Genomic DNA, 9233 nt, shown 5'->3' on the forward strand with positions numbered 1-9233 from the left:
TTCCCTCCTATTCTAATCCCTCTTGCCCAGATTGTCAGTGTTAGCAACTTTCTTTGTATCCTTCCATGGCTTCCTCCTTGCTCATACATTTATACAAAAAAATTTTTAGATGGATGGATGGATGGAGAGAGAGAGAGAGAATTACAAAGTCATATATTCACACATCTATGCCATGATTTTAGTCATTCTGTAAAAATCAGATCCTATGTTCTTTCCTGCATCATTCTTTTTTCATGGAGCAATGACACATTTTGAAATTCCTCTTTTCTTTTCATGACTGCATAGTATTTCTTGGTTGTAGTATGATTTATTGAAGTCAACAGCCAATAACAATGTATTAAACACCCTTACATTTATGTGGGCATGAGATGGCTTGATCAGAACAGTGTTTACTTTTTAATTGGGCTAGGTATTTCCAGATTGTGTCCTAAAGTAGCATGACAATTTGTATTTTTATCCACAGTGTATGAAGGTACCTCTCTCTGGCAGGCATGTGGCATAGTGATTAGGATGCCAGTTCTGATGCCTGGCTCTAGCTCTTTACTCCAGCTACCTGTTAGTGCAGACCCTGGCAGGCAGGGGTGAAGACTCAAATAGTTGGGTCCTTGCCACGCTAGGAGACCCAATGCCTTCCTAGCTCGAGACATTTGAGAAATCAGTCAGTGGATGGGAGCGTGTGCGCATGCTCTCTGTCTTTTCTGCCTCTCAAATAAACAAATAAAGATTTCAAATAAAGTACTGCTGTCTACATCCTGCCCAGAGGCAGTACTTCTGAACTGCAGGAGAGGATGAGATGCTTTGCCTCTTCGAAATCCAAAGAATCAAGACAAATGTGGAGCTCTAATAAGGCTGTCCCAACAGTAAATATAAGAGAATTCATTAAGAGATGATCATGGCTCGCTAGAGCTGAGTTCTGGGGAAGTGTTATTTATAGAAAGGTGCCCCAGGGCCTCAAGTGTAATTTTATTTTTAAGATGACTTTTTTTTTTAAATAATATGACATTATTGGGTTAGCGGAGAAGTTAGAAATTTCTCTCCTGACTTTAATTTTTAAAATGCTTCACAATTTTTTTCAGAAATTTAAAAGGTAAAACACATCACATGCACCATTCGAACATTTGAGTCCATCTTCCAGATATGCAGGCGGAAGCATGTCAATGTAAGAGTAGGCCAGAAGTTCCCACAAAATGGCTTCTTTCAGGTGTTTCTAATAACTGTATGTGATGTTAGGAGATGAGAAGTGGGTAGAAGGGTTGGATCTTGCAGCCCTGCTGGAGCTGTGTGGGAAGGCTTGTCTCCCCTCCTCTGCTAGTCTGCCTCCAAACCAGGGACTGTCCACCTCTTTCTGCACTTGCCCTTGCTGTTGACATCTGCCCCTGCTTCTGCTGTCCCTCCTGCTTTCCCTCTGCCTTGTCCCCTCAGTTTTCCCACAGGGAGCCTTGGCCTTTGCAGCCATGGCCTTCCATTGAAGTCACACGTTCTTGCCATTAGCCTCACCTGCTCACATGGTTTTGTGGCCTACCCCAAGGTCATAGGTCTGTCTTTCCTAAATTCATCCCTACTTGTTCTGCTAGACTTTCCACCAGCTCCCTTGTGAGTTTTTGTTGTTGTTCTGTTTTTTTTTTTTGTTTGTTTGTGGTTGTGTGTGTGTGTGACACCTTTTGGGGACCTTCCTTGTACTCTGAGGTTGGCCAGATAGATTCTCACCCAGCCTGTCCTGGGAAGGAATGTTGGCAGATGTTCGCACCAAGTAAGGATTAAGGTAGATCCATTGGCCTCTGAGAAGAACCTGGAATATGACTCCATCGCTCTTGAATATCTTCTCATTGTCAGGGAGAGTCGCGAGTAGGATCCTGGTCTTCACTCTTTAATTCTGAATTTAGTCACATTTGTGGATTAGACAAAGCCTCAGCATTATTGTGATAGAGGGTGTGTGTGTGTGTGTGTGTGTGTGGTTTAATGTGCACAACTCGTCTGAATGCAGTAGGTCTGTGGTTTATCTTCTACTTAGAACTTTTTTTCTTCCTTTTCTAAGAAAATGCTAGTTTCCTAAACTAAAGTCTGTCTTGAGTTCATCAGCCATGAGGGGTATTGTGTGAGGACATGGTGGTGATAATAAGATCAAACAATCACCCAGTTCAGGTGACTTGAACACAAACTGTACGGACTAAAATAGTATTGACACATGATGCTGGTGTGTGGTATTTGAATATTTGCCAAGAAAAGCACCTAAGTGGCTATAACTGGCTGCAAGTGTAAGAGATTTGCCTGTTTTGTTGTTTTGACAGTTTTTACATACACTTTTATTTGAGAATCTGAAACCAACCTTTATAGTTTTCAGAGGGAAAGCAGTACGTAAGAATTCACTGCTCCTAAGAATCCAGGTCCATCCTGGCTGGAGCACTTAGTCCTAATCAAGACAATGCAGAAATTATTGGATAAGTGAGTATCAAATTTGACCTTTCTGTATGCTCTGTGTCTCTCATGCGCCCTTCCTGCAGTCTATTCATGTGAAGGTAGCTTCATGTAAAAAGCTTGGAATTCAATTCGTGGCTTGTGGCCAGTTCTTCCCATGAGAGTCACTCTCAGGATTTGGTTTTCTAATCTCTAAAATGGGATATCTCAATTCATGAGGCTAGTAAAACATCCTAACTTCCTTCCTTTACTCCTTCCTTTTGGAGAATATTGCTTTTAGGTGCAATATTTTAGGACCACTTGGATGTCACCCCTTGTGATAGATGTCACCCCTCATGATAGATATGCCCTATTCTCCTACTGCCTCCTTCACAGAGCAAAAAGGAGCCACAGCTACTTTTCTGGTAACACCTGTGCAAGGATAGAGACGTCAGAGATGCTGTGTTCCTTGATTTCTGTGATGGAAGAGCTCCCTCTGGGGCCCCTGGAGAGAAGCCATCACATGGTGTGAGACTCCCCTGTTGGCAAATGCATCATTAGCTGTGTAGAGACAGAGGTTGTAGCCAGGGCAGAACCATACAAAATGCTGGGCTGACATTCAGGAAGAAAAGAACTACATATCAGCAGTACGTACGACTGTCAGGTGCTACATCACTGCGTGTGTCTGTAGGACTCAAATGAGGCCAGAGCCCCACCAGCAGCATCTCCAGAAGATGTAGAAAGTGAGAGGTATCCCAAACCGCACTGCACTACCTAATGGAATTTAGTTAAGGTTGAAAGGTGAAGACTTGAAAGATAGATGGCTTAAAGCTGGAAATAAAAGAAGCAAGAAGATTTGAGTTAAAGCGAGATCAGCCTCTCTCAAGTGGCAGTTTTCTGAGGCCTTGGAAAGATGTGAAGAAATAAAAACTGCAAAGCGACAGAATTGGGGCAGAAAGTGACAGTGGAACAGTGTTAGAGCCCAACACTTGATATCTGGGATTTGGTGAAGAGAAATCAAGAGAAGGGCTAAGACCCCGGAAGTGGGTCAGAGAACAATCAGGTCACAAGTGAGGGCCCAGAGGAGCAGAACCCCAGCGCAGGGCTGAGCACAAAGCAACCAGCGTTGGCAAAGGCCTTCAGAAGTGAATGGGAGCGGAATTTAGAAACAGAGGTCGCTGTGAATGGCAGGGGAAAAAACTGGAAGGAAAGCAGATGTCTCATGGGCAAGATAAGCTCATTCTTAGACATGTGACTAAACTGAAACACAGATAAAATATTATCTTTTAACCCAGGGTCTTCCATTAGTTGGAAGTTCAGTTTCTTTGAATTTCATTCATAAAAACAATACAGAGGTACACTGATACATTTGATTCTGGAATGATGGATGGAAACTCATTGCTGATAAGCGTGCTGCAAATTAAGGAAGTCTTAACAAAACATCCTTGAGAAGTATAAGACGAGAATGAAATTTTAAGCCAATGATGAGATAATAAAGACTCAATGCTAATCTACATTCCTTGAAGAGTCAAAGACTATTCTTAATGAAGCCTGAAGTCGATACTACTGCCTTCACCAAGGTTGTAACCACAGGGGTGAGGCCGCATCCCTCTGCATGAATGAATTCCCTTCTACACATTCACTTCCCGTCCACTGCACCTCTTGTCCTCCCTCTGAGAACTCCAGGCCCTTTGAGCACCTTCATCATCCCCCCTTGCTGCCCACAAGTATTCTTAGGGCTCCTAAATCCTAGAAAAAATTGGCTTTAATTCTGTTGCTCCTTTGGTCTGACTTTGTCTCCACCCAATGTCTGTCTTCATGAAGGCTGGCTCCTTTCTGACTCTTTCTTCATCCCCTCCCCTCCCTTACCACCACCCTCCACCACACCAGGGGGTCTTCTGTTTGTAGGGTTTTAACACAGTGGCCATCCTGGGAGGGAATTACATGCTGTTTCCACGGACATCCAGAGGGAAGCTATTCCACCTTTCTAGCAGTCGAGCCCAGGGAAGACATCTATGCTTAACTGTTAGGCCTCCTTGCTCCTGTCACACCAGCCTAATTCCTCCTCCACCCTGCTGATCAGCCCGTCTCTATCCATCACTTACAGCTCTTCCTTCTCCAACTCAGGTAAACTGAGATGATTGCCCCAGCCCAGGCCTTGTGTTCCTCTCCCTGGCTCCATCTCATAGAGCTCTCATCTGTTGCCTCAACTCATTGCAACTTGTATGCAGATTGTTCCAAGCCCCTATCCCCAGCCCTAACATTTCCCCTGTTTCCATTGTGCATTGCTGACTCCCTGATGGTCACATCCACTTGGACAACCCACCACCGTTTCAGCCAAATTCTCCCTTCCCCTACCATTGCCATGGGAACACCTCGTCCTGGTCCCCGCATCTTGGTCCTCTGTGGTTCCATCTTCTCACTTTCTTCCACTCTGGGCAGTTGCTAATGCTTCATTCTCCTCACTGCATACTCTGTCCTCCTGATGTTCTTAGAAGTTGAACAGCTGGGCAGTCTCCTAAATTCTGTATAAGTGGAAGGCTTCTGGGCTAAGTGAACAGAAAGCCTGGTTTGAACCAGAAAAACAGAGTCACACCCCTCCATTCATTTCTACACATGAGCCAGTGTTCAGACCCAGAACCTCCCCAATGACGAGGAGGCCAGGTCCCCTTGAGGAAAGCAGCCAGCACACTGCCAAAAATGTAGACTGCTAACTCTCCCAGCCTTCCCCAGAGGGACCTCCAGCCTGACTGTGCTATGGGGAAAAGGAAATCATCAAACCTCTGGAGACCCCTGGACCCTGGCCCTGAATTGACACCAATTCTAGGAGATGCACAGTGTCATGACGGTAGAGCAAAGACTGATGGAGGCCGGGGAAAACCACTGGGGTGCTAGCTCCATTTCTGTGTCCATTCCCATAGCACTCTGTGCAGGCCAATATGGCTGGGCCTCCGCACTACTACTGTGGCTTCCTGCAGAATTCTGTCCAGAGCTCTTCTGTGGTGTTTCAGTTCTCTGGCTTAAAACCCCCACTGGTACCCAGCTATCAGGAACGCCAGCTTTCCTTAGCCTGGTAGTTAAGTTCCTCCCACAAAGTATCCTTCCCCTCCTTTCCTGGCCTCCCTGACCATAAGTACTCAATTCAATACCCCATCATCACTCCTACACCTCACCATTGTACCCCCCCCCCCACCGCGCCAAATATGACTCCCATTCTTTCTCCTCTTCACTGCTACCCACTCGGCTCCTGCACTGGTATTTCTTGTTGGCTCCCTTTGAATTTGTGGGGTGCCTGGAATATACCATATTCCCTTGTAAAACTTTTTCCCCCTTTACTACAGCCTGTAACAGCCAGGGAAATGAGCAACAAAGTGCAGATGGATTAATTCACCAGTGGAAGGGGAGGGTGACTTTCTATCAATGGGTGGTTAACAGTCTTCATCAACAAAAGATTGCCTTGTTTATACCTGTTCTTCAGCGTCAGCATTTCTTAAATCTGCTTGAGGTGAAATGAGTGCTTTGTGTTTAAGAAAAATCATATGGGAAGCACAGAAATACGAAATGTTCACTTTGTTTAATGTGTAAGTATATTCTGTGACAGGTGGCTTCTCAACTTGCACAAATAAAACAAAATTGGCTGGCAAAAGCCTATCAGAAGGCGGAGTCATGGGCAGGTGGTGGGACCAGGAGCAGATGGGGGATATTTACTTAGAGCTTCAGCTCTTCTCATTAAGTAACCCTCTAATCAAGTCCCTTCCCCTGGACGTTAAATAAACTTCCAGTGCTTTGAGTATCCTTTTAATAAAAGGTATATTCCCGTGCCAGTTTCTTCTTTTTCCAAAGTCAAGGGTTGGGTAGATAACCTCTGTGCTAGCGTAAATGTTCCAAGTTTCCTTTCAGACTTTTATTTGAAGTTTCCCTATTTCACAGCCAAAACAGAAATTACACTGAAAAGATTATAAACCCAGGAGATGTTTTTTCCATACCACATAAGGCAGTGTCAGCCCTGGGGGTCCGTGGAATTCATGGCCATTGAGGCAGCTTCTGTCACACCCAGACAGGCTGGGACACTCAGTGTTGCCATGGTTTTCAGTAATCACTACAGTTCTCTTCCCGGTGTCCACTCTTGACTGCCTTTGAATTCTTCTTTGCCTTTGAGTTAAACAACAAGGCTGTGCTGCTGGTCTTCTCTCCATAGCTCTGACTCCTGCGTTCCCGTTCCTTCCAAAGACTCTGTGAAACATTTATGTCACACCTGCTGGGATCAGAGGCACACCCAGTTCCACGGCTCTGACAAAGATGAGCCAGACATCCCATGCCCTCTTAATGCATGACTCAGGTTTCAGTCGCTGCCCACCTCTGGGGCTGAATGGCCCCCATGTGTTTTCTCCAGTCCTCTTCCCCCATGTGCTTGCTCAGAAAGGCTCTTCTCTCCTGCCGTCAGTTGTCGACACTGTCGTTCCTGTTCTATTTTCTCATCTGGTGTTGAGTGTTCAATCTCTCGTCCTCTACCAGCTGGCCTGCCACGAGCGCCCTCTGCCTCTGTCAGCAGCCAACACACACAAGCTTCCTTCTTTCCCAGATTCCCAAATCTGGAAGCCATCTTTAAGGTACCTTCTCCCTCTCTGTGTCCAGAAACCAACTTTCAGGCCTCCCATGAGCTTTTTTCCTCTCTATCCTCAGCGCCTCCGTCCTGCACTGGCCCAGAGGCTGCTCCCCTGCGTCACCCCTTCCCATGTGCTCGTCACACCAAGCCAGATGCCCTCCTTGAATCCCTGATTGACGTCATTCTCTTTAAGTGGCAGGGATAGCCTAATCGTTTCCGTCTCTACCAACATCTGACTCAGCACTCTGCACACAGTAGGTACATAGCAATATCTGACCTGTTATGGCAAAGGCTTACCTGGATTTTTAACTGTGTCAGTTTTCTTACCATGTTTATCTGGTGGATCTTAATGGCAGGGCCTCCACTGTCTTCATCACGGGGAAAGAAAACAGTGAAACTGCCCAAAGCATGGGAAAGTGGAATCTAGGAGGTAAATGAAGGAGTTGGAATTACTTGACCTGGCAAAGACAGACATGATGGCGAGAGCATAAAGGGAGAAGTCTAACTGCCTCTGTGTCTGAGACAACTCTGTACACACCCTTAGTTTCCACTCTTACTTATTCATAGCCTTGACTAGTTCTTTAATGCTTAATGCTTTACTGTCTCCTGAGTTGTTGCCCGCAGCTTTTATCTTGTGTTGGTCAGACATGGTGCCAAGGCTCTGTGATGCTATTTGTGCAACCCAGTGGGGGAAGGACAGGGACATGGCAGTGCAGGTGGCCCACACTTCCTTCTCAAAGAGTTTGCACGCATGGGAATCAGGCATGGACACAGTAAACTCCAATAGAAGGGGAGGAGAGCTTGTGGCACAGTAGGACAGGTACAGGTTCAAAGTAAAGATCTCCAGTGAGAGTTGTCAAACCCTTGAAATGGGTTACAGAGAAAGCTGTGGTCTCCTCTTTCCTAGAAATGCTGAAGTCGTAACAGAAAAGTTTTGCTCAGTGGTTGCTTGTCTCCTTCTCTCGAGGCCTGAGGATGGGGCTGGGAGCCTGCTGGCTCTACATTCCCACAGTCTACTTATCTGGATTGCTTAGTTTGCTTGGTGAGAGAGCCACTTATTCCAACCACAGAAGTTACATTTGTTATTTATGGGAAATAATTAAAAATCTTGCTTCCTTTCTTTTTCTAGACTCCTTCTAGTCAAATACTGTTGTTTTTTGGAAAGAGTTGGTTTTGTATTTTCAATAGTATTCAAATTCAGCATTTGTAGGTACCCTTCTCAGAAGTTCAGGGTGCATTTCTAAGAGAAGCAAACCCTAAGTCATAGTAAATGTTCACTCTTCTCCTTAAATATGGTATGTGAAGTGCATATCCAGATGGAAGAAGTTAGGCTGGCCAGCGCCGCGGCTCACTGGGCTAATCCTCCGCCTTGCGGCGCTGGCATCCCGGGTTCTAGTCCTGGTCGGGGCGCCAGATTCTGTCCCGGTTGCTCCTCTTCCAGTCCAGGTCTCTGCTGTGGCCAGGGAGTGCAGTGGAGGATGGCCCAAGTGCTTGGGCCCTGTACCTGCATAGGAGACCAGGAGAAGTACCTGGCTCCTGGCTTTGGATCAGTGTGGTGCGCCAGCCACAGCAGCCATTGTGGGGTGAACCAACGGAAAAGGAAGACCTTTCTCTCTGTCTCTCTCTCACTGTCCACTCTGCCTGTCAAAAAAATAAAAATAGGCCGGTGCCGCAGCTCACTAGGCTAATCCTCCGCCTAGCGGTGCCGGCACACCAGGTTCTAGTCCCGGTTGGGGCGCCGGATTCTGTCCCGGTTGCCCCTCTTCCAGGCCAGCTCTCTGCTGTGGCCCGAGAGTGCAGTGGAGGATGGCCCAGGTGCTTGGGCCCTGCACCCCATGGGAGACCAGGAAAAGCACCTGGCTCCTGGCTCCTGCCATCGGATCAGCGCGGTGCGCCGGCCGCAGCGCGCCGGCCGCGGCGGCCATTGGAGGGTGAACCAACGGCAAAGGAAGACCTTTCTCTCTGTCTCTCTCTCTCACTGTCCACTCTGCCTGTCAAAAAATAAAAAAAAAATAAATAAATAAATAAAAAAAAATAAAAATAAATAAATAAATAAAAAGAAGTTAGGCTGCTGAAGATTATATAGAACATTCCAGCATGGACAATGGATGCTTTCAGTGACATTAGAATTTTTTTGTTTTATTTCTTTGATGCAGTGAGCACATGCTCTGTGCCCTGCACTATGCTTGCCAGCGGCTGGAGAAACAGAGATTCAGGAGATGTCCTTCCTGCT

The 9233-nt window shown here is 46.2% G+C and overlaps 1 protein-coding gene and 1 long non-coding RNA gene across 6 annotated transcripts in view; one reads left to right on the plus strand and one right to left on the minus strand.

The window, feature by feature from the left end:
- BCL2 (BCL2 apoptosis regulator) overlaps window positions 1-9233 on the plus strand; it is a 169956-nt gene that overhangs the window by 91788 nt on the left and 68935 nt on the right. The gene's annotated exons all lie outside the window — the stretch shown is intronic.
- LOC149123687 (uncharacterized) overlaps window positions 1-9233 on the minus strand; it is a 40594-nt gene that overhangs the window by 6690 nt on the left and 24671 nt on the right. Inside the window, exons 2-3 of one of the 5 annotated variants that reach the window (XR_016213892.1) lie at window positions 7328-7423; window positions 4753-4943 (exon numbers count right to left, since the gene is read on the minus strand). This is a non-coding gene — a long non-coding RNA (uncharacterized LOC149123687). Of the gene's footprint in view, window positions 1-4752; window positions 4961-5601; window positions 6653-7297; window positions 7424-9233 lie in introns of those variants that run through there. The other 4 variants (XR_016213891.1, XR_016213890.1, XR_016213894.1 and 1 more) reach the window with 4 other exon arrangements.

This window comes from Oryctolagus cuniculus, chromosome 10, assembly GCF_051225735.1.
Source record: "Oryctolagus cuniculus isolate XC-2025 breed Fujian yellow rabbit chromosome 10, ASM5122573v1, whole genome shotgun sequence".
Lineage (NCBI taxonomy): Eukaryota > Metazoa > Chordata > Mammalia > Lagomorpha > Leporidae > Oryctolagus > Oryctolagus cuniculus.